Source organism: Diabrotica undecimpunctata, chromosome 3 (genome assembly GCF_040954645.1).
Source record: "Diabrotica undecimpunctata isolate CICGRU chromosome 3, icDiaUnde3, whole genome shotgun sequence".
NCBI classification, from domain to species: domain Eukaryota; kingdom Metazoa; phylum Arthropoda; class Insecta; order Coleoptera; family Chrysomelidae; genus Diabrotica; species Diabrotica undecimpunctata.
Window position 1 is genome coordinate 70,542,450 of NC_092805.1, and position 26,135 is coordinate 70,568,584.

The window sequence follows — 26,135 nt, forward strand, 5'->3', positions numbered from 1 at the left end:
AATGATCCTTTTTGTCGGTTTTGTCCAATAATCTACAAGAAAAAATATAAACCTAAAAATTATAAGTAAAACGTATCGTGTTGTTGACCCAGAAAACTTTAATAACTATATAATTAAACCCAGTAATAACATCATAATTTACTGCATTTTCATAAAAGAAAATTTAATTAAAAACTCGTGTTTTTAGTCTTACATAAGTTTTTTCATAAAATTGGTTTAGTTGCTTGCATCAAATTTGCATTTTTTGCATTTACCCCGGTATATCTGAGAAACAATGATCAAATTCACGTAAAAATTTTATACAGAGGTTTGAACGTTTTAAAAGGTATATGAGGGATAGCTTATGAGAATTCCATAAAGATGTATAGCTAATTTTCCCGTGTTTTCTTTTTAACAATCGTAAAGATTGAGAAAACAATTGTTTGTCTATAAAACGTTTCTTATACATTTAAAAGAGAAATATGTTTCAAATAAAAGCTGCAAATCTAAACAATTTCTTTACTTTTCGTGTTTCTAAATTAAAACCTCTAAAGAATTGACCTTATTTTTACAGTAATTTATAAACGTTAACAACTTTGTTTTTTGCATAATGACATATAATATAACTGATTGAAATTATTGTAATTAATAAGTTATTGAAGTGTGTTAAATCTCAGCTTGATCGACTAAATAGTTTGTAAGTTATTGAATTTGTTGATCCCCGAGCGATTATTTAACAGTGACTCGTGAAAATATTTAGCAGATGAAAATCGATTATTTTGGGCTTCGGTATTAAGATTTATTAAAAGATTTCAACAATTTATCAAAATTGTTATTAAAAAAACGTTTAAAATGGGCTGACTTTTTAGCCTATAAACAACTAAAATTACTTTTATTGTTTTATATACAGTTTTTATGTCACATGCTTTTAAGTAGGCTCACTAAATAGATGGTAAAAGAGTACATAATTTAGAAAGAAAAAAGAATTTTCAATGATATTTAGAAACCGAGATAGCATTTTTTTTTAAATAAATCAAATTTCCAGTGTTTATTAACATCAAGAGCTAAAAATTGAACAGGTTATAAATGGGGAACTACGTTTCATGATCAAATTTATGGATTACATGTGCAGTAAAAGAATAAAAAGTTATGACACCGCCAAGAAATGTGGAACTCCCGATCTTTCCACAGCATGTAGAACCTCTTTTTTATAACTCGGGGGGTAGCTCGACAAATTAATACGAACTGTGCTATTTTAGGCTTCCGGAAAAATCAATTGAATAAATTCTTCCATAAAATGTTACTAAATTTAAAAAATTATTTCATAAGAATTAATGTTATTAATTAAAGCATATTATTTATATAAACCTAAAATGTATATATATATATATATATATATATATATATATATACATATATATAAATACATACAAATATATATATATATATATATATATATATATATATATATATATACATTTTAACAGTAGGTTAATAACAGTATCCCGTTTTTAGATATGCGAATTATTCGCACACCCGATAACAGATTAGTCACTACCTGGTACAGAAAAAAAATGGCTAGCAACCGTTTCTTAAATTACCATTCGACACACCCAATCAGATATAAACTTAACCTGGTACAATCCCTCAGCCTTAGAGTACACATGTTGACACACCTGTTTTACAAAGAAGAATCTCTCAATCTACTGAAGTCCATTCTCATAGATAACTCCTATCCTGCATCCATCATCAATAAATTTCTATATTCCAAAAGCTATGGACAGTCCACAACTGAAACACCCAACGGACTAACATTAGCGTCCATATGCAACAAAATACAAATGAATAAGTCTCCTCTCACTCCTGAACAAACCACAAAATATGCTTCGCTCCCGTACGTTTTACAATCACTAACAAGCTTAACAAACTTTTCACCTGTCAAAAAACTTACCTGTCAAAATAGCCTTAAAAAATACCAGAACCTTAGGAAAGTTATTTTCTGAGACAAATGCTCCATTGGCCCCTCTAGAACAAACTAATGTCGTCTACCATGTACCCTGTGCAAAGTGCAACTACTGCTACTTTTTCCAGACCAGCCGCTCTCTTCAAGGTCGACTAACGTTCCACAAAAGCGACATTAGGATTTCTAAACTATCTTGTGCCTTGCACAGTATGCTATTTCAACCAAACACAGTATCGACTTCACGAATACCAAAATACTGCGCAAACAAAAAAATTATCATAAACGATCCATCCTTGAAATGTGTCAAATTCTAAAACATCCATCGTCTCTAAATAAGAGAACCGACATCGACAACTTGAGCCAGATATATCACTCTCTCATCATACAAAACAAATAAAAAAATATAAAAAAAACCCTTACAAGACAGTAACTTCATTCCCATTCTTCTTTCTATTTTGTTTGTTTGTTTGTTTTTTAAAGAAAAAGAAAAAAGTAATCCTTTTTTAAAAAAGGTCTTTCCCCGTTCCGCTCGCTAATTCCCTGAATAATGGTACCTCCTCCCTGCATTCCAAAGAAACACATGTATTACAATAAGCCACATGTGAAAATTATTTATCATCCTAGAGCTGATAGAAAACAATCGAAAAGATTAGTGTGGTTTGACCCGCGAAAGAGCTTCAACCAACATTCAAATGAAGCCCTCGGTTAAAATTAAATGATCAATAGTGTTCTAACAGTTTTTTTTTTGTATTTTTTGTTTCGTTTCTCTCGTTTAGTTGTTAATTTTTAATGTTAAGTTATCGTAGAGTTTCATAACATTTAAAAAAAACCTACAAATTGTTTTTGTAAGTATGAACCCTGTTGGTTGTTTACTTATAGTCTAAAATCTTTTTTATTTGTAGTGAACTAATGATGCTTTTAAAAATAAAAGCGAAACGTATTCGAATAAATCAATAAAGTAGTTGACGACTCTTATTTGCCAATTATTGACCGACAAAACCTCTGCTATTCAACCATTGAATATATATATATATATATATATATATATATATATATATATATATATATATATATATATATATATATATATATATATATATATAATATTGAAAGGAATACGACCGTCTAAATTTAAATACACAATGTGAGTGAGATTAAAATCTCACTGAAATGAGGATATCGGTCAAGGAGAAATAAAAAATAAAAAAACTATTTCAATCTTTTAATAGACAACGTTTCGTGCAGTATTTCAGCACTTCTTCAGTTCTAATGATTGCAAAGTCATATATAGATGTCAAACAATGTCAAATGCATATGTTGAGGTATTACAAAATACATTTAATAAATACAATAAAAGTTACAGTTAAAAAAACACATTCAGAGTTTTTCAAAAATTTATACAAACATTAAAAAGTCACAACAATGTCACAATATGTTAACAAGAACAGTATAATATAATACAATAATTATATTCTATCGCTAATGTACAATTATCGAAACATGAAGCCAGGAGAAAAAGTAACTTGTTTTAATTGAGCTTGGTGAAACAATTTGAAAAAAAAAAAAAATTAACACACCAAAGTACTTAAAAAAAGCGCCTATTTTTTAAAAGATAGGGATCTACTACTCCGAAGGGCAAAACAAAAAATAATATGGCTTGGAAAACAGTCTTTGTGCGAAAAATCAACTAGATGACAAATATATGTTTACAGGACAGAATAGAAAAGTCGATTTATTTATAAATCTAATTAAAAAGGTTGGATATAAAAAGTACCGATGACCATTGCATTGTTCGGGAACCTAGAATTAGTGAATCTTAATGAAATATAATGTGATATGAATTTGTTTAAGTCACGATGTGGTTCCTTTTGGAAAGGATTTTACATCGAATATGATGTATAAAAATTGCTAAAGTTCTCGTTGAAATGAATATAGGGATTTCATTTAGAAGTCTCCAGGTAGAAGCTACTTGTTTTTTCCTAGAGGACAAAAACCGAAAAATTTAGGCCATGTCTTGATCGGATTTGGGTGTAACTAAGTTAAATTATGAAATGTAATATTTAATTAGAAAGATTTTAAGGATTATTCAACAGCAAGAAGTGATAAAAGATGCTGAAATTATCGATGTCAGTACGTCTGTTCATGGAGTTTTTTTCGTTTAATATGTGACACATTTCCAGGAAGGATCTCTTATAGAAATTATTCTCAGTTCCTAGAGTTTTAATATTCTCGAAGTCGATTTGGTGGTTAAGAGAGATAGAGTGGGTACTGAGAGCACAAGAGTTCTTGTTGCATCTGATATCACTTTTATGGGATATAACACGCCCTTTAAGGGTTCTTTTTGTTTGGTGAATATATTTCAAATGACAGTCTTTGCAAGGAATGTTATATACTACATTTGATTTCTCCCAAATATCTAAAGGTGTTTTGGTACGTGAAAAGAGATTTCCAACTGTTTTACAATTTTTGATGCCTATTTTAGTAGATAGTGGTTTAAACAATTTAGATAACACCTCGTACAATTAACATGTCAAGGAATGGAATGGTGTTATTTACCTCCATCTCGCATGTGAACTGCAAGTGGGGATTGTATTCATTGAAGACAGAAAGGGTGTGAGTAATTTGATCAGTGGGTACGGCCAGGATCAAGTAGTCAACATATCTCTTGACAAAAGGAATGTTGTAATCTAAGTGACTGAGTCTATCTACAATAAGGTCATCTAAATAAAAATTTTAATTTGGCATTTATGACAGAGAAACATTTATTGGATAAGGACATTTTTGTATTAATTCTTTTTGAAATGTATAAGCAGCAATTTTATTAACCAAACTAATTTTATTTGGTGAGTTAACAAAAAATTTTTTCTTTCTAGTTCAACTTTGTAAGATATTTTGTCTTTTTTATCAGCTCTTGATAATAATTCTAAACACAATTGAAAGCTCCAGTCAATAACTAGTTAACCAATAGCCCCTTTTATTGACTCCAACCCATCCAAAACATTTATATATTTTTTCCAAACGAGTCACAAGTACTTCTTTTTTCTTACTCTTATATATATATATATATATATATCTATATATATATATATATATATATATATATATATATATATATATATATATATAAATATACATATATATATCTTATATATATATATATATAAATATACATATATATATCTTATATATATATATATATATATATATATATATATATATATATATATAAATCATGGAGAAATGTGATAGACGCATTCTACCATCGATTAGGGTAATGAGAAACGTCAAATCTGGCAACATTGCAAATATCAAATATGGAATCCCCGTATCCCAAAATAGGTGTACCTGAAATTTTGGAAAATTATGACTAGCAATTTACGAGATAATTGGTCGTTTCCAGACTTTTGGGCCACTCTGTACATATAAAACATAGAGCTAAGATTAATAATATTACAGGAATTAATATTAAACTCAACAGATTTTGATATCCTCTTCGATGTCTTATTCAGGGCTTCAGAGGTCTGTCTCCCGAACCCCTAGACGTCCAATGCGTTACTGGTAAGTAGTGTAAAGTAGTATAGTGGGACAATTTTCAATTAAAGGTGACTAATCTACAAATTGAACTAAACGGTAGCGGTAACCATGTAAAATGTTAGAAGTAAATTCTTACCAGGGTCATTCTTATTATGTATGCTTGGCCCATGTAAATAAGTGAAAAAGTAAGATAATCCCCATAAAATTTGCCCCCGTAACAATATAAATTGGTGCGATTCACTAGTGTATAGTGAGACAAGTTAATTGAATAGTTTAAAAGATCAATAACCTTATCAATAGTTTGCTGGTCTATATATATTTACGTTCTTAGAAAAAATGGGAATGAGAGAAATATGATATTTTAGTTTATTCCCTCCACATTTTATATGTGCATAGGCGTAGTGTGTTCTATTTCTTGGGAATATATTATTTAAATAGATTTTATTATTAACTTTAAAATAGTTTTGAGGTAAGTAAAGTAAATTTGAGGCAAGTTTATTCTTTATATAGTATTAACCCATTAACGGCCGTTCAATATACAAAGAGAAATTTGACAATTAATTTATTAGATTGGATTGAAAACACATAAATTAAGACTAATTTACAACCAAAAAGATTTTTTTTCTTATTTTCAAGGAAAACAGTATAATTTTTAATAAAGGAACATATTGTATCTTAAATGTAAATTAAATATTAAGGTGAAAATGTTCGAAACATTCGGTGTGTAGATGCATTCTACACCTTTTACATAAATAAATAGTATTACTTTTGCACATCCTACATTCTTGCACTATCGTCTCTTTTTGTAATGTGGCTAATATTGTCGAATCTGGTTTCATCTGGTAAAGCAAATTTAGATTGACGTCCATGTAATAAGTTTGACACTAATGTAGCGGTTTCTTCACTGTTATAAATTATAAATATAAATCTATGTCGGCTCATGCTTTCACTTATAATGTGCACTTCTTTATCCTCATCCTTTGACCAATGCATATCAACTTGAAGCAGAGTGTGAACCAGATAATATACATACGCTAATCATTTTTTTTTGTCTATATTATTCATCATAGTTCATCATGTTAATCATTCAAAATTGTGACGGTTATTTTGCGATCATAAATATTTGTAAAATATAGAATGCTCTCAATTACTTTTTATCAAAAAAGACTGAAAAATCATCAATATATGCTTTATATGCTTATCATATGCTTTCATGGTTGGCTTTTATATTGTCTAAATATCAATCAGACTGATGTTGAATTACTACTAAGCACGAAGGAGTATCTATTGTTACAACTTGAGACAAATTTGGATTTACTATTTTTGCCTGGTTTTTTTCACAATCTGAGTCTTCTTCCAACACAGCTATTAACTCTTTAGTAGTTAGTGCCATCTTCATTTCATATTTCGAGAATTTACTGAAATAAACAAATGCACTACTGTTTAAATTGTTGAATTAAATTGAGTGGTCGCTGGTTAATCGTGGTGGTAAATAGTTGGTCGATAGGGTGAAGAAATAACTTATAAAATGAAATCTCTTCACACGTTCTTTATTTTGTGCTCTTATGGCAACATATGGAAACATACTACCCTTATAAAATTGTAATGACTTTGCCTAGGGCTGACAGGGTTGCCGGCTAGGCAAATTAAAACTTAGGACTAAGAATTTACATATAGGTACATAGAATAGAAATATTTTAAAACAATAGAATAAAAATATTTTGAAACAATTTTAAACAAACTCCCCCGTTGAAGGGTACCTTCAAAATAGATTATAAATTTAAATAAAGTCTTATATATTAATATTCTCACTAACACTCTCTTGCTGCATTGGCAACGGACACAAATGACGAACAGAGCGAATAACTGTCTTATTGTTTGTTTTTACCTCTGCCACTCTTGAAAGTTTATCTTTACCGGAATGCAAGTTAATAATACGTCCCAAAGGCCATCTACATGGTGGTTTTTGATAACTGCGAATTAACACTAAAGTTCCAATCTTCAAATGGGACGAAGATTCTTTCCATTTGTATTGCTGTTGCAGTTGCGAAACGTATTCTTTCACATAACGATTCCAAAATTGTTGATACATATGACGAATCGTTTTGTAGTTGGAGAGCCTGCCTATCGGGATTGTGCTTAAGTCAGTATCGGGAATGGTTGTAATAGGACGGCCAATCAGGAAATGGGAAGGAGTAAGTGGCGTTAGGTCAGTTGGGTCATTAGAGAGTGCAAACATAGGTCTAGAATTTAAGACTCCCTCGATCTGAATTAGCAGAGAATTAAAATCTTCGTAGATAAGTTTTTTGTCGAGTAACACCCTCTTTAAATGGTGTTTCATGCTTTTAACTGCCGCCTCCCAAAGACCGCCAAAATTAGGCGCATACGGTGGAATGAAATGCCAATTTATATTATGATCAATAGCGTAATTGTGAATATAAGTATTATTTTTTAAAAGAAATTGACCAAATTGTTTAAGTTCATTGCGAGCTCCAACGAAAGTGGATCCATTATCTGAATAAATGTCATTGGGGATACCTCGTCGAGCTATGAAACGCTTCAAGCAGGATAGGAAACAGTCGGTTGTGAGATTTGTAATGAGTTCAAGATGAACTGCTTTGGTACAAAAACATACAAAAACACAAACGTAACCTTTTATTTCTTTGGCTCCCCTGCCCGATTTATTGTTTAGTAAAAATGGTCCTGCAAAATCTATGCCACAGTGCTGAAATGGCAGTGATGGGGTTGTGCGAGCTTCGGGCAAACTGGCCATTGGACAACTGGCAAATGTAGGTTTAAATTTAAAACAAGTAAGACAATTTCTTACCGTTTTTCTTGCAAGGTCTCTCCCCCGAATTGGCCAATAATATTGTCGAATTGATGAGAGAAGGAGTTGAGGACCTGCATGTAATAGGACTTTATGTTTATGTTCAAATAGCAACTTAGTGAAAGGATGATTAGATGAAATTAATATAGGGTGTTTGGAGTTAAAGTCTAATCCAGATAATCTAAGTCGACCCCCTACTCGTAATACATGATTTTCATCTAAAAATGGAGTAAGATTTGAAAGTTTATGTTTGATTGGTAATGGTTTATTGGAATTTAAAATAGATATTTCCTCCGCAAATGAATCCAATTGTGCAAGTTTTATTAACCGCAATGATGCTTCTTCTACTTCGGAAAGAGTTAAAGGGCCTATCGTTCTTTCTGACCTTTTTTTACACGCGTTATTACGAAATCGAAGACAATAACTAACGACATGTTTTAACGTTGAAATATTAGAAAATCGAGAGAATAGAAAGAGTGGTACCGAATGGGTAGCCAATAACATCGAACGTTTAACCTTTTGTTCAGGAAGTTCGATTTCAGACATTACAGGAGGTGCGGGTTTGTCTATAGGACCACGTAGAAAAATTGGCCCCTTCCACCATAATTCACGGTTAGCTAGATCTTCTGGTAAAACTCCTCTGGAAGCCAGGTCTGAAGGATTTTCTTTAGTATTAACATAATACCAATCATCCTTTTTGGTTAACTGTTGAATTTTGGCGACGCGATTACCTACGAATTGTTGTAACTGATTAGCATCCTTTTTTATCCAACATACTACTATCTGAGAGTCGGACCAATAGTATATCGGTACTGACGGTGAACTGGCATTGACAACTTGGGCTGTTAATTGTGCTCCCAGTAGAGCAGCACATAACTCTAATCTGGGAATGGTGAGTCGCTTTAATGGTGCAACTTTACTTTTGGAGCAAATTAAATGACTTTGATAATTGCCACTTGCATCTATGCTTCGGAAATATATACAGCTTGCATAAGCATCTTGAGATGCATCACAGAAACAATGAATGTCTAGTATGGAATGATTGGATCCAAGAACATGTCTAGGAATCTCTAATTGATTGAGTTGGGACAATTGATTGTAAAATGGTGTCCATTTTGTCATGTGGAACCTTTTCGTCCCAATTTACTTTGAAGGTCCATAATTTCTGAATTATGAGTTTAGAAAGTACAATTACTGGAGTGAGAAGACCAAGAGGATCCCAGATTTGTGAAATGATAGACAATATCTTTCTCTTAGTAATCGAATTATCATGTGGAATTGAAGATATTTTAAAATTTAGAATGTCTTTGTTACTATTAAATTGTACACCTAAGGTTTTACAGCTTTCGTGTTCACCGAAATTTAAAATTTCATTAGGAATATCGCAACATGGAATGTTCAAGAGAACACTCGGATTATTTGTAACCCATTTTCTAAGTATGAATTGTGCTGATTTTAATATGTCTGAAATATCTTTACATCGGGTTTGTAATTCTGAAAGATCATTGGAACCCGTTACTAGGTCATCAACATAGAAATCATTAAGAATTGTCTGTGAAGCTGTCGGTAATGTATTACAGTTATCAATTGCTAATTGATTTATGCATTTTATTGCTAAGTATGGCGAACTAGTACAACCATACGTAACGGTGTTTAATTGATAAATTGAAAATTCATCTGCTGGGTTGTCCCTCCACAGGATCTGCTGAAGGGGCTTGTGTGCATCATGTATAAGGATCTGCCTATACATTTTACTAACGTCAGCAGACACAACATACTTGTATAGTCGGAATCTAATTAAAATGTCAAATATGTTATTTTGCACCTTTGGTCCAACATATTGTAACTCATTGAGAGACCATCCAGAACTACTTGGACTTGATCCATCGAAAACCACTCCAAGTTGAGTAGTCAGACTACTAGGCTTGTATATGCCATGGTGGGGAAAGAAATAAGTTGGTTCAGTGACCATGTCACTTTCTACCCTGGTCATGTGACCTAAATCGATATATTCATGTATAAAATTTTTGTATAATTGATAAAATTGAGGATGAGTTTTGAATCGGTTTTCGAGTGATATGAATCGGTTTTTTGCCATTTCTTTTGAATCTCCCAATAAATCGGTAGAATATTTGAGGGGCAACTTCACTACAAACTGACCGTTTTCATTTCTTCGAGTGTGTTTGGTAAATAGTTCCTCACACTGGACGTCATCTTTTGATAACATCATAGGTTTATTTATCTCATTGAGTTCCCAGAATTTACGTAACTGATTGTCTTCTGGTATAAAGCATTGTGAAAAATTGCATAACGACGTTGATATCGCATTCATTACAGTACCAGATATTACCCACCCAAGTTTGGTATTTTGAAGCACTGGTGCATGTTTTCCTAATTTAATATTACCATCTAATAGCAGTTCCCAGAACAAACTGGCACCTATGATCATGTCAACTTTCTGAGGAGTATTGAAAGTAGGATCAGACAATTCGATATTTTGAGGAATGGAAATTGTAGAGATATCAAATTGTTGTAACGGAATAGTTGAAATGAATAGTGTTACATAACAAGATAATTGAAATTGGAAATTATTTTTGTTTGAGAAAATTTTAATTGAAGTTTTATTTTTTAAAGTAGAAACCACTTGGTTAATACCAATAATAGCTAATTCGGTATTGGTTAATGGTAACCCTAACCGTTTGACAAACTCTTCGGTAATCAAATGGGATTGAGCTCCTGAATCGAGCAGAGCTCTACATTGATGCAATTGATTGTTTTGGTCTTTAACTTTGAATGTTACTGTCGACAGAATTATATTAGATTGTGTATTTCTTTCTGTAACTAAGCATTGTTGATTTGGGACTGAAATTGCTTGACTATTGTGAGAAATTGCTTGTGAATTGTGTGACACCTGGTCACTATTATTTGGATGATTTTGAGCACCTACTGATTGAATTGTGTCTCGTGAATTGTATTGATTATTTTTGTTCTATGCATTTGACTGTGTGTTTTGACTCTGATATGAACGAGAATAATCTTGATGTAATAAAGTGTTGTGTTTACGTTTACACTTACGACATGATCCGCTACTGCACCTTTCCTTGGAGTGACCAAAACGTAAACAATTCGGACATAGTTTTAAAGATTTAATCTTTTCCCATCTGTCATTAATTGTTAATCTTAAAAATTCGGGGCAAGAATATATTAAATGATCACTCTTGCAAAAATTGCACTGAATTTGATTTATTGCTAAATGAAATTGTAATCGAGATTGTAGAGGTTTCTGAAACCCAGAGTGACTTTTTACGGTCATCATTGAGGAGGAATGAGGCTCTTCTTGAGATTGTAATATGTCTTGTCTTTGTTTAAGGAATTCAAGAAATTCATTTAAGTGAGGCAATTCTACGGAAGTGTGGTATTCTTTCCACTTATTTTGAGTTACTTTGTCTAATTTATTGTACACAACATGAATAATTGTCATATCCCATAGAGACTCTTTAGTGAGCTTCATTCCTTCTAAATATGATAAATGCTTTGAAACTTCATCGATTAACCCTCTGAATTGCATGAATGTGCTTTTATTTATCGAATTTAAATTGAAAATAGATTTTAAGTGGGTGTCTACTAGAAACTTTTTTCGATCGAATTTGTTGCAAAGCATATTCCATGCAGCATGGTAGTCTTGGGAATCAGTAAAACCTTCTATTGTTCGTTTGGCATAACCTTCCAACGCAGCTTTTAAAAAGTTAAACTTTTGACCTGCACTTAATGACGAATTTGAATCGATAGTGTTTATAAAATTGGTTTTGAATTCGAGCCACTGCTCATATTCACCATTAAATGTAGGAAGCTTGATTTTCGGCAAAAGAAAATTTTGAAGTGGATCGTGATTAATTACATTTTGAGGTGTGACATTTATTACCGGAGAAGAATTGTTTATGTATTCCTCTAAATATGAAATTGCTGTATAAAAATGATTTTCAAATGGATCACGTTCATTAAAATGAATTTCTAATTGATCGTCCGAACATTTCTCCTCAATAGATTGCTGAATAATTTCAAATTGACTTAATAATTCAAGATTATTTTTGTATCTCATATTTGCATCGCCTAATGTCGGTTTAAGTGAACCATCAATTATTTTATTTACAAAATTTGTTAATGAAGTTAATTTACGTTTAAGAGAACCTCTATTTCTTATTAATTGTGCAATATCTGAGCTCGACATTATTTATTTTTTAATTGAAATGTTCGTAAATATCTCTAAATCTGACAAGTTATAATACCATGCAAATTCAAAAAGATCAAAAAAGTCTGAAATACCAGAATCTATAAATAGCACTGCAATAAAGATAAGGGTAGGATTTATCTTAAGATGGTATATAAGTGGAACAGACTTACAGCTTTTCAGGGATGCGCGTCTGCAATCGCTCAGCAAATTGGCCACAGGAACACCGCTTCGTGTTTGTCAACGTTCTTTTGACTCGCTGTCCCGTTCTCTGATGGGTTGAAAGGCACAGATGCACTAATAGAAACTTTTGCTTTACTTTTAACAAATTGATGATTTAAAAATTGAAATTGTTATGATTTACCACCGAATTCGGCTACGAATGACCAAAAAATTGTATGTTTAAATTGTTGAATTAAATTGAGTGGTCGCTGGTTAATCGTGGTGGTAAATAGTTGGTCGATAGGGTGAAGAAATAACTTATAAAATGAAATCTCTTCACACGTTCTTTATTTTGTGCTCTTATGGCAACATATGGAAACATACTACCCTTATAAAATTGTAATGACTTTGCCTAGGGCTGACAGGGTTGCCGGCTAGGCAAATTAAAACTTAGGACTAAGAATTTACATATAGGTACATAGAATAGAAATATTTTAAAACAATAGAATAAAAATATTTTGAAACAATTTTAAACAACTACTATATACACGCATTCACATGATAATAGTTTAGCTTATTTCATTTTAATTTATATGAACTTCATAATATATTTTTATATTTATATAAACAAATAAACACAAGGAAACCTTCAAATTAAGTTAAAAAAAAAACAAATATAAGTTAGTGATCAGTGTAGTAGTGTCTAGATGCTTGGGAGACTGAGACCTCGGAAGCCCTGAAGAAGACATCGAACAGGATTTCTTAGCTCTAGGTTTAATTGTACTATCCGTGGAAAACTTTCGGAAAATTATATATGTATTATATATATATATATATATATATATATATATATATATATATATATATATATATAATATACATATCTACAGTGAGCACGTAAAGGTTGGAATAAATTCATTTAACGCTTGATTTAGTTATTGGGTAAAAGGTTCAAACACTTCAATTTTGTTTTTCAGTTACGCATCTTTTTCCAGATTTTTATTTTTGATGACGTCATCACTGTTTAAATTATGACGTTATTATCATTTTTTCAAAATGGTAATACCTTTTTTGACATTATTATCGAAATTGTCGAACACAGCGCACTTTTTTGTATACGAATGTCTTAGTTTTTCATATGTCGTTTATGTCATTACCGTGCATTCGATAATTAGAAGATATTTGACTTATATCTAAACGTAATTTATAAAAATATAGAGGAATAAATAAAGCTATAGACTATTAAATTAATTGCTCAAACAGCATACCATTTGCCTCTTGATAATATGCAAGGCGATGCCTTGCAAAACATTAAGACTCTCAGTATTAATTAAATTTATTTCGATCTTAATTTTCTCTTTAAGTACACGATTACTATTAGGTCTGTTAACGTAAACTTTAGACTTAAGGTAGCCACATAAGAGAAAATCTAGTGGAGACAGATCAATAGATCTAGCTGGCCACTATAAAATTATCGCCTACCAATTCATCTATTAGGAAAAACAATATTTAGGTATTCATGTACATGTCGTGCATAATACGGTGATGCACAATATTGATGATAGTGCGGGTTCTCTTGTCGTCAGTACCTACAATTCTGCCTTATCCGATAAAACACATTTCCTCAGGAATTGCGGATCATGATTACATCGATCCATCCTTAATTCGCAAAATTCTTGTCTAGGATCAAAATCATCTTCATTAAGTTCATGAATCACTTGCTTTTTATATTGGTGCCACTTATTCTCTTCTACAGACTTTAAAACAGACGTTTCATATATCGATTGCCCCAATATAACTTAACAGGTAGGTGTATGAGGATTTTCTTGCACTAGTAATATAACATCCAATTGTTGATCTTGCGTAAGGCCTGGTCGGCCTTTTGTATATTTACAACCGGCATTGCCAAAATTTCTATAGTTCGCTTCGATTTTGCTCACCTCGCCGTCGATTGTGTAATAGGTCTATCGGGATGTTTATTGTTAACTCAGTTTGTGTACGGGTCCTATCTCCATAACCACCGACCATCGTTAAAATCTCTGTGCGTCGCTCTTCGCTTCTATTTTTTCGCTTTTCGGGCCATGATTTCAATAACCTGTTTAAAACAAAGTTATTGTTTGATAGCTTACTATTATTTTGAGATCAAATTAGTGCAATTTAGTCTTAATCAGACATTTTTTTATTTACAAAAGATTTAAACCGATAAAACTAATTTTAAAAAACTATTTATAGGAGGAGCAGCGGAACGAAAATTAAAAAAATACGAGATTCAGTATTCCCGAACTACTCCAGTCGTCACAGACGACAATGTCTTTGAACCTCTAAAAATCATATAAACAAGTTTAATTTTGCTATAGCTATCAATTTTGATACCCAAAAAATATGCTTAAAAGTTTCCCACTTTTACTACCCAGCTTCACCTTAAAACGCCCCCTCGTAGAGGGGAAAAACTGTAAAAATAGATTTAATAGAAATCTGTATGCCGTAAAAAAATATGTTACAAATAAAAAGTATGGCTGAGATAATTTTAAACAAAAATGTTTATTACCTATTTTGTGTACAATAAACCGTTCTCTTAAAAACAATGCTTGAAGCAACCAGCGATTTTGAATGTCAGTTACGCGCGCGAAATCAATTTTATAAAAAAAATATATCAACTAGACGGTAACATTCGATATCTTTTGATAAAAGTGTCCTATTGACAAAACTCAAAATGCTTTTTAAAAACAAGAGTGGTGCTTGCGTATGCAATTCTTGTATTTTGCATAAAATAAAATCAGTTTTTATAAAGTTGTTAAAAAAATAAACGTTGCGCGATTTTTGCAATTTTTTACGATTCTCATAAGATCAATAACATTTATCAATTTTATTGACCGTTCGTAAAGGAATTTTTATTGTTAGAGCTGAATCTTCAAAACCACTGACATTAAATTTTGATTTTAAATTTTGGCAACAAATATGAGGCATTTAAAATATTTGAGTTTTGTCGATAGCACACTTTTGTCAAAAGATATCGAATTTTTACCGTCCAGTGGAAACAAATTTTATTAAAATTGATTTCATGCGCGTAACTGACATTCAAATTTACCGGTTGTTTTATGCGTTGTTTCTGAGAGAACGGTTTATTTTACACAAAATTATCTCAGCTATATTTTTTATTCGAAACATTTTTCTACGGCGTACAAATTCTTGGTAAATCGATATTTTTCGTTTTTTCCCTCTACCAGGGGGCGTTTTAGCGAGAAACCTGGAGGGTAAAAGTGGTAAACTTTTTTCATCTTTTTTAGAGTTTTAAAATTAACATTCACAAAAAAATTTAGTTTCTTTCTATAATTTGTAGATGACAAATCTCTAACGAATGTACTAAATTAATTTCTGGATATGTGACATAAATGACAAAAAATATTACTTTCCTATACAAAAAAATGTGCTCTTTTCGATAATAGTGTCACAATAAGGTATTACCATTTAAAAAAAAAATGATAATGACGTCAGAACTCGAACAGTGATGAGTTGTCACCAAAAATATGAGTAATGCAAAATATGCGAAACTGCAAAATAAAATCGACCTGCCGAGCTTTTTTAGCGAGTTTAACGAATTTATTCTAACCTGCTCACTGTATATATATATATATATATATATATATATATATATATATATATATATATATATACATATATATCCTTTTTCATTTGTTTTAAACGTCTTAACGTTTGGCATTCCTTTCCCCAGGTAGCTGTAGCTTCCTCCGTGGTTATTGTTAGTTGTTGCCCTGGAAACCATCAGGGTCTTCTAACTGTAATACCACAAATTGGTCGCATTGCTCCTGTAGTGATCCTTTCCCAAATTAACATGCTCTTTTTCTTACTTGGCTTCGCCGTACTGAAGACGACCAGAAATACGTATATACGGTTGCCTTCCATCGATATTCCTTTTTTGGTTTTCTGTTTTGCCAGACATGCCATTACATTTTACTTTATATATATATATATATATATATATATATATATATATATATATATATATAAAGCATCGAGAAAAGGAGTACGACCATCAGTCCAATACAAACTAAGGAACACTCGAATAGTGGTGGGTTTTTCGGTCATTTGACATTTAAATAACATGCCCAATGGTGACCAACTTCGAATAATATCAAATAATTTAATTAATAACACCGTTCTGCCTAATACTGTACTTGGGACTCCAACCACCAATTACTCATCTCTACCTTATTTTCCTTTAAGTTACTGAAAAACTTATTAAACTGTACAAACAAAAAAATTTACCGTTAAAAATTGCGGTTAAAAATGCTAAGACTGTCAGGAATTTGTTTTCTAAAACTAAAACACCCTTTTCCCTTCTGGAACAAGTAAATGTCATCTATCACATACCTTGTGCTGAGTGTGACTCATGCTATATCGGGCAGACAGGGAGATCACTGAGAGGACGTCTTACGACACACCGCAGTGATATCAACTTATCTAAGCATACTTGTGCTATTAACACTAAACACAAAGTGGACTTTAATGAAGTTAAGATTCTTGACAATGAACGCAATCTCGTTAAAAGACAGTTTTTGGAAATGTGTTCAATACTTAAACACCCTAACGCTCTTAATAAGAGAACGGACATAGTAACTTGAGCCAAATTTATCATGCATTAATATTGCAGAATTAGGCTTAATATGTTATGTACTAAAAAAATTGTCCCCTAAGGTGTATGTGCTATCATATTTTTATATTAAATAATTTCCAATAAACTAAAATAGTTTCTTACTTTACTTACTTAGATTTATTCAACTTACATTTTATTGATTATTTTGTCAATGTTACTTTTACATATTTAAATAATTGTTTCTGCTCAAATAATTTAATAAAATTTTATAATAAAATAGATTCATAGAATCTATATTATTCTCAGCTCCAAATGTATGAACCTTGGACTGATGGAGGTTGAATCAATCTTCACCTGTTGCTGGCTATTTTGCCACAACATTAACTTTTTAAAATATGCCTTGCTGTTCTGTCATATTTTGACCTCAAGGCCACTGTCTTTTCTCATTCTGCGTGGTACCTAAATGCTGGTCGCATTTCACTGACACCGACTGAGAAGCTTAAGAGTGGTAACTTCATTATATAATTTTTTTTAAATATCTATAATTCAATTTTAATAATGTTGGAAGCGCATCATATGATCTTTTTGGTTCTCTGTAAATTAATGTTTTTTACTTTTTTTCGTAGTTTTTTCACATATTTTTTATATACATGTACCATTACCACATGTCTTTTGCTGTGCTAAGTTGAGTTAATTTGTAAACTGTATTCAGTTCCAATTAATTGTCTATACAACACAATATTTAATGTCCATTATCATAAGCCTCTTTACACATTTTATATCTTTGACTGCTACATATCTTTTTAAGGTAACACACTTATAATAACTTTTTCCATGGATGTTTGGTTCTTAATATTGTTCTTTTTAGATGAACTGACGATGCTTCTTGATTAAGAAGCAAAACGTCTTCAATAAATAGATAAAGTAGCCACCTTCTTTGTCTTGTATTTCTCCACTTTGACCGAAAAACCCACCACTCTCCGAGTGTTCCTTAGTTTATTTATATATACACTCGCGATCATAAAATCCGGGTCACCTTGAAAATCACCGTTATTTCATTTTTAACGAGCTTTATCGTAAATGATAATAACACAAATACAAACTAATGCATGTTTTTGAGAATTGATGTCGCCTTATTGGTTTCCTTTGTAACAAAGAATTCCAATAATGCCGATTTCGCGGAAAACTATACACTTGCCAAAATGAACGGTACCTGTAACTGCCGCTTGTTTTAAATGTCTCATTTGTGATTCGACTTTCTGTTCAAACGCAACAACCAAACGTTTATTATTGCCACCATTAGTGTGTATTAGTGCCATTATTAGTGTTTATTATTGTTTATTTTTTGCCAAAAATGCCTTTGAATGCTGTTGAAACGGCACGCATTGTTGCGCTTCTGGAAGACGGTCATACTCAACGCAAATCGCAAGAACTGTTGGCGTAAGCCTTTCTACGGTTCAACGAGTGCTTCAACGCTTTTAGGAGACAGGTTTGCTAACCAGACGACCTGGATCTGGACGAAGAAGAACAACTACGGCACGAGATGACCGTTTCCTTACGTTTCAGGCATTACGAAACCGGACCTCAACTGCGGTTATGCATCGAAATTGTCTACAGGAAGTACGAAATAGCAATGTTAGCGTTGCAACAGTCAGGAGAAGACTTCGTTCTTCTGGACTATCTTCTCGGGTAATGGCTACAGGACCGCCACTTCGCCGGGCGCATCGAGTTGCACGACTAGCTTTTGCTCGACAATACGCGCATTGGGGAATTAATGATTGAAGCAAAGTGTTATTCTCAGATGAATCCCGTTTCTGCCTAACTGGATCCGATGGACGTTTAAGAGTTTGGAGAAGAACCGGTGACCGATTTTCACAAGCTTGCATTGCTCCAAGAATGCCATTTGGTGGAGTCTCGGTTATGGTTTGGGGAGGTGTATCTTCCGACTTCCGCACAGAATTACCCTGCATCGAAAATGGGTCCTTAACTGCACGAAGGTACATTACGGAGATTCTGGAAGAACATGTTATGCCCACCATGACAGGGCTTGGAGACGACGCCGTTTTTTTGCAGGACAACGCGCGACCGTACGTTGCCAGGATCAGTATGCAATACTTAGACGAGGTTGGAATTACGAGGTTACCCTGGCCAGCTAGGTCTCCGGACCTGAATCCCATTGAACATCTCTGGGACGATTTGAAAAAACGTATTCAAACCCATACACCACCTCCTAACAACGCACAGGAGCTTAAGGATCTGTTAGTGAGAGAGTGGAATAACATACTACAACATGTAATCCGGAGAAAAATTGAGAGTATGCCCCGTCGTCTGCAAGAGGTTATTAGAGCAGGGGAGGCAATACACGATATTAGTCATCGAAATTCCACTGTTTTACCACGTTCTGTATTTTTCATTCTTTTTTTCGTATGTCTGTTTTATCAACAATTTGGTTTGTTTTCTGCTTTTTCAATAAAAACAATAAAAAAATCGGTTTTTTTTTCAAAACAAACATTGATGACAAATAAAAAGTACGTTAGCCTAAAAAAAAGGTTATTACTGTACCAGATACAAAAATATTCAATAAACTTGAAATTTTCGAGGTGACCCGGATTTTATGATCGCGAGTGTATTTATATATATATATATATATATATATATATATATATATATATATATATATATATATATATATATATATATATATATATATATATATATATATGTATAATATATATATATATATATATGTATAATATATATATATATATATATATATATATATACAGTAGTCTCTCTCTATAACGATTCCCTATATAACGATAATTCCTCTATAACGATGAAAATAGTAAACGTTGGTTGGTTCGTCATAAGAACAATGTATTAATTCTTTCTCTATACCGATATCGTTCTCTCTTTATAGCGATAACTTTTTAGCGTTCAATAGTTGATGACAAATGTGTTATTGTGTTTAAAGCTCAGACTACCTGAGTCACTACTCACGAGTGGCACGGTCATTGTCCAGCGGTTGTTTTGTTTTGCGCTTAAGGAATGTAGCCACCCATTCTACTCTTTCTTATCAGAGAATTAAGTGACTCACGTTTATTGTTCGGGCGGCGTACCTAACTGTTATCACACAGATGTTGTCATCTATTGACGACTTTTCATTTCCAGTTTGAGTTGTGTCTTAGTGTGTCAACAGTCAACATGTTTTCGAAAAAGCGTAAGTGCTCTCGGTGGAGGAAAAGTTATCGATAACTCGAGCAATAGAGAAAGGTGAAAAGCAATCGGATGTCATTCGCTGGACGGGGCTGTCTCAGTCAACTGTGGCTACGATATGGAATGACAGAAAAAAGTGGCGTAAAGCGAAGATGGAGGGCGGTAGCAGGAAGAAGTTGCGGAAACCTCAGCACGAAGATTTAGATCGCGCTATGCTTCAGTGGTTCCAGCAGCAGCGTATGAACCATATTCTGGAACGGGTGAATGGGTGATTGGCTAGAAAACGTGTGGCCTGGACTAAAGGGACGATATACGTCAGACGACATTTTCAATGCGGATGAGACTGAATTGTTTTTTAAAATGACACCAAACAGAACTTTAAAATTTAAATTGGAAAAGTGCGTTGGTGAAAAGCTCTCTAAGAAACGCATTACAGTTTTAGTGGCCGCTAACATGACAGGTTCGGTGAAGCGAAAATGGTTAGTGATAGGGAAGTCGAAAAACCCGCGTTGTGCTTTAAAAACATAAAAAATCTACCGGTGACGTATAAAGCAAACAAGAGTGCATGACCTCGGAAATTTTTGAAGAAGCGATAAGAAAGTGGGATATCGAGCTTAAAGGAAAAAAAAATCTTTTGCTTGTAGACAATTGTCCTGCTCATCCTATATTGCGCAACCTTCAAAACATCGAACTCTGTTTTCTGCCAGCAAACACAACGAGTGTCCTTCAGCCCATGGACCAAAGTGTCATCAAGAGTTTGAAAAGCCATTACAAGAAAAGACTTTTGATGGAATTGGTTGAGAATAATGGAGATCTTAAACTAAACATTCTTGACGCCATCCTAATGATTAGTAAATCCTGGGACGAGGTGACGAGCAATACAATAAAACATTCCTTCAAACACGCAGGATGGCTGGAAGATCAAGGATTGACTGATGATGAAGATGACCTGCCATTAGATGTTTGGGCCAGACAGTTTGAACTTACTATCACATACAGACCGGAAGAGCTAACAGATTTTGAAGAAGTTGATGAAAATGTAGCTACAACATCTGGACTTTCTGACGAGGACATCCTGCAAGCAGTTCGTGTAGAAGAAGAAGAAAACAGTGACTCGGAAGTGGAAGCAGAGCCAGAACCAGCTCCGACCCCTCAGCAGGCATTGGATGCGGCAAAAGTACTGCATCGATTCTTCATCCACCAAGAAGACGATATGAGTGCTGTGGAAGATTCGATGCGTCTTCAGGACAAGGTCAGGTCAGTTCTGTGGAAAGGGAAAAGAAGACAGACCAAGGTGACAGATTTTTTTGGTAATGTAGGCTAAATATATTTTACAGTAGCATATTATTTTTTTATTGTACAGTACACATGTTTTAATTGTACAGTCATTTTTTATACTGTATTGCTTATATTATTCGTTAATAAATCTATGTGGAATACAATGTTAATTCATTTATATTCGTTTTGATAATTTTTTTAAATTAAAATAGGTTATTTAGTACAGTATTATTAATATTACAGTACCGAATTTTGTCTCTCTCTGTATAACGATCTCTCCTTATAACGATGAAAATTCCCGGTCCCTTGCATATCGTTATAGAGAGAGAGGACTGTATATATATATATATATATATATATATATATATATATATATATATATATATATATATATATATATATATATATATGTATAGAAATGTAGTCATAAGCACCCAGACTAACAGCCATTTAACAATTATCGGAATCCAAAGTCAGCAAATTCCAACGACAACAAACTCATTTTTCATATTTTCATAATTCATTCGATTATCATTATTAGATCAATTCGTTTCATTTTGTAATTAGTTTAAATAAAAATATATTATACTTTTTCAAATAGTAAAACTTTGAATAATTTTGAAAATAAATAATTTTTTAAAAGTTAAATTGAAAGTTCATGAATTTATCTATATATATACATACATATATATATATATATATATATATATATATATATATATATATATATATATATATATTATATATATATATATATATATATATATATATATATATATATATTGTTATGATGTATTGTTTGTGTATAGTTTTATGAGTGTTTTTAAATAACATATATATATAGGGTTTTTATCGCGGTTCTCAAAAAATTAGTTTATAAGCACTTTTTGAAATTATCTTTATTATAATTATTATGAAACACACATATATATCTAATATAGACAATGTAAATTTACAACAAACTAAATTATATTAACAAAATACCTTTCTGTCACTGAATGCCTAAATGAAACTGTTTTCCAAAATAAAGATTTTAATCGCCACTCAATGTCTTCGTTGTCAGCCTCGGTTATCCTTTCTTTGTGAACTTGCATTGCCAAATACACCACAATGTTTTAATTATCAGCTTCCACCATTTTAAAATATTTTTCTTCTTAATAGCATTTATAAATCGGTTAATATTCTTCCTTTTTTATTGACTTTTTTGTTTATTTTTCTTTCTAATAATCTTTTTTTCTCTTCCAATCTCCAATCACCATATACATAATATAATTTTTAATCTCCAACTAATACTCTCCTCCAATCTCCTATCACCATATATATAATATAATTTTTAATCTCCAACTAATATACTTTCCAACTACTGAATCACTGATTACTGACTATCTTGAATACTGCATTAATGACTATTGAATACTGTCCTAATACTGACCATACTGACTGACTGACTATACTGAACATACTGACCATTTTGAATCCAAATCACATCGTATTTATATCATTTTAATGTTCACGAATATTCTTGAAAGAAAATATATTCGAATCCTATTTCATAGACATTACAATGTTCTCGAACATTCTACTCCGAAAAAAGGTTAAATTCTTTCTACTGACGTCTTATTTTAGATTTCTAGATAAGTCTTTACTATTCTATCTAGAAAACTACTATTCTAATATCATAATTATGAAAATAACCAAATACATTGTAAAATAAAGAACTTTTTAAACTTATTATTATGCTAATTTCTTAAGAATGCCCTCATATAAATACTTTGTATAATATTCTCTAGTATATAAATTATAAATTACTTCTCTAATCACTATTTAAGTTCATTCTAGATTACCTTCGTTTCTCCTATATTTAATATTATCTCAATACCCCAAAATTAATTTTAAAAGAAATACTTCATTTATTATTTTTTTAAATATTAATTTTCTTATCCACACACATTAGTAAATATAATAAATAAATAATTCAATTTTTTATTTAACATTGCTCTATTAATTACACCCCTGTTCCCTGTCTATGTCAACTATCATGTCAAATGGAGGCTATATTTTGTGTTAACAATGAAATGAATAAAGATATCCTAAGCGTCTATATTGTGTTCTGTTTATTTATAGACAAGATCTAGGTAGACATTCATTTCATTTTCCCTCTTTCCGTTCAAAAGGCTCTCATCAATATGAATGGTAAGTTTTACACTTTTCATATTATTTTTGAAAAGACATTTATACAATCAATTTAGTATCTAACCCCAAATTATGATTTTTAGGGCACAAACAATTTTTATAAGGACAAGATCAACACCTGCTCAGAAATACCAAAAGCATAATGTCTAATTGACACATTATTCCACAACAATAAAATCTACCATCTATCTTTCTCAACAAATCTAGTCTGTCCAATGAAATGGATCTATCAGTGAACTGTTAGTGGTTTTACTATTTAGTGATATCAGTGTTAAAAGTATAGAAGACATTATTCAATCTCTCCATGATATTTGAAAATGTCATTAATATGAAATATCCCTCTAAGTTTATTATCTGCATCTATCAACACATAACTATTTATTCCATTCTGATTTTCGATTCTGTATGGACCTTCAAACATTGGTTGTAATTTCTTACAACGGTTTTCTCTAAAATTCCCGTTTCTAAGTGAACGAATTAACACTTTATCTCCTTTTTGATATGTGATTGGGTTTTTAATTTTTCGATTTTGTCTTCTGATATATTTTTTAGCTTTCCTTATAATTCGGTTATTCACTTTCTGCATTACTTGTTCTAATATATCCTGATTATATTCACTAATCCATTTTCTGTTTCCTATATGACCATACATTAAATATTCTGGTACTTTCTCTGTATTTAAATTATGTGTATTATTTAAAAAATATTCTACTTGTACTATATGTTGCTGCCATGTCCCATGTTGATCCTGGCATACTATCCTTAAATATTTTTTAACTTCTTTAATACATCTTTCTGCAGGATTTGTCTGAGGATGTCTGATACTTGTAAAATGAATGTTGATCCCCTTTTTCCCACAAAATGCCCGATATTTTTAGTTGTTAAAATATGTAGCGTTATCTATTATGCAATTTCTAAATGGTCCTATTTCTTCGAAAAATTGATTAATATATAATTTCAATGTTTTAACATTTGTTCTTGAGCAGGGATATAGTTTAATAAATTTTGTATATAAATCAACTATCACTAGTATATGCTTTTTTCCTGTTGGACTGGAAACTAAATTTGAGATGAAATCCATGGAAACTGTATTTAGTTTTTCATATGCAACATTAGATCTATATGTGTTCTGGTTTTTGAAATTCTTTTCTTTGTTTATTTGACATATTTGGCATTGGGTAGTAATTTCTTTTGCTATACTTATGCCATTCTTTGCAAAATAATTATCCCTAAATAGCATCCATAGCTATCTTGAACCAATATGCATGTAATTGTTATGTAAATTTTTCAATATTTTTCTTGCCAAAGTTCTACTTATTACATATACTTCTATGCCAATAATTATTTTATAATACACCCCATCTTTCCTAAGGACTTTTTGTTTTTCACTCAAATTAATCTGATCTCTTATGATTTCTTCTTTAGAATATAATCCAGTGCTTTCTACTAACTGATTTAATCCAATTTTTATTGTTCGCTGCCCTTTTTGTGATATATTTTCTAACCTTGTCAAAGCATCTGCCACTATGTTGGATTTTCCAGAAATGTATTTGATTTCAAAACTGTATTCACTCAGAATTAGGCTCCAACGGTGTACTCGACTGTTTCCATATTTGTTATTTAATATAGAAGTTAAAGCTTGGTGATCTATTTCTATAGTAAATTCATTACCCAACAAATAAAATCTTAATTTTGTGACACAGTGTATGATACTTGCTAGTTCTAATTCTGAAACTGAGTAACACTTTTCATGCGGCTTTGTAATTCTTGAAATGAATTGTATCGGGTATTCGACCCCATCATGTATTTGTAATAATACCCCTGATAATCTCTCTATTGATGCATCTGTTCTTAATATGAATGATTTTGTGTAGTCAGGATGGTATATTTTTAAATTGGACAGAAAAATGTTTTTGATTTCTTGGAATGCTAGTTCTCTTCTCTGATCCCATCGCCATTTTACACCTTTCCTCAGCAGTTCAAGTAATGGAATTTCTTTTATACTTAGATCTGGTATCATCATGTTATAATAATTAATTATTCCAATAAATCCTCTTAAAGTTCTTAAATTGTGTGGTGTTTTATATTCCTGAATGACCTGTGTCCGTTCTGGATCCATTTCGATTCCCTTAGTGTTAAG

General features: G+C 31.8%; 1 protein-coding gene across 2 annotated transcripts in view; it reads right to left on the reverse strand.

Annotated features, from left to right (window-relative positions):
• The window catches only part of LOC140436894 (fatty acyl-CoA reductase wat-like), a 208,130-nt gene that overhangs the window by 96,875 nt on the left and 85,120 nt on the right, over positions 1–26,135 (reverse strand). The window lies entirely within an intron of this gene.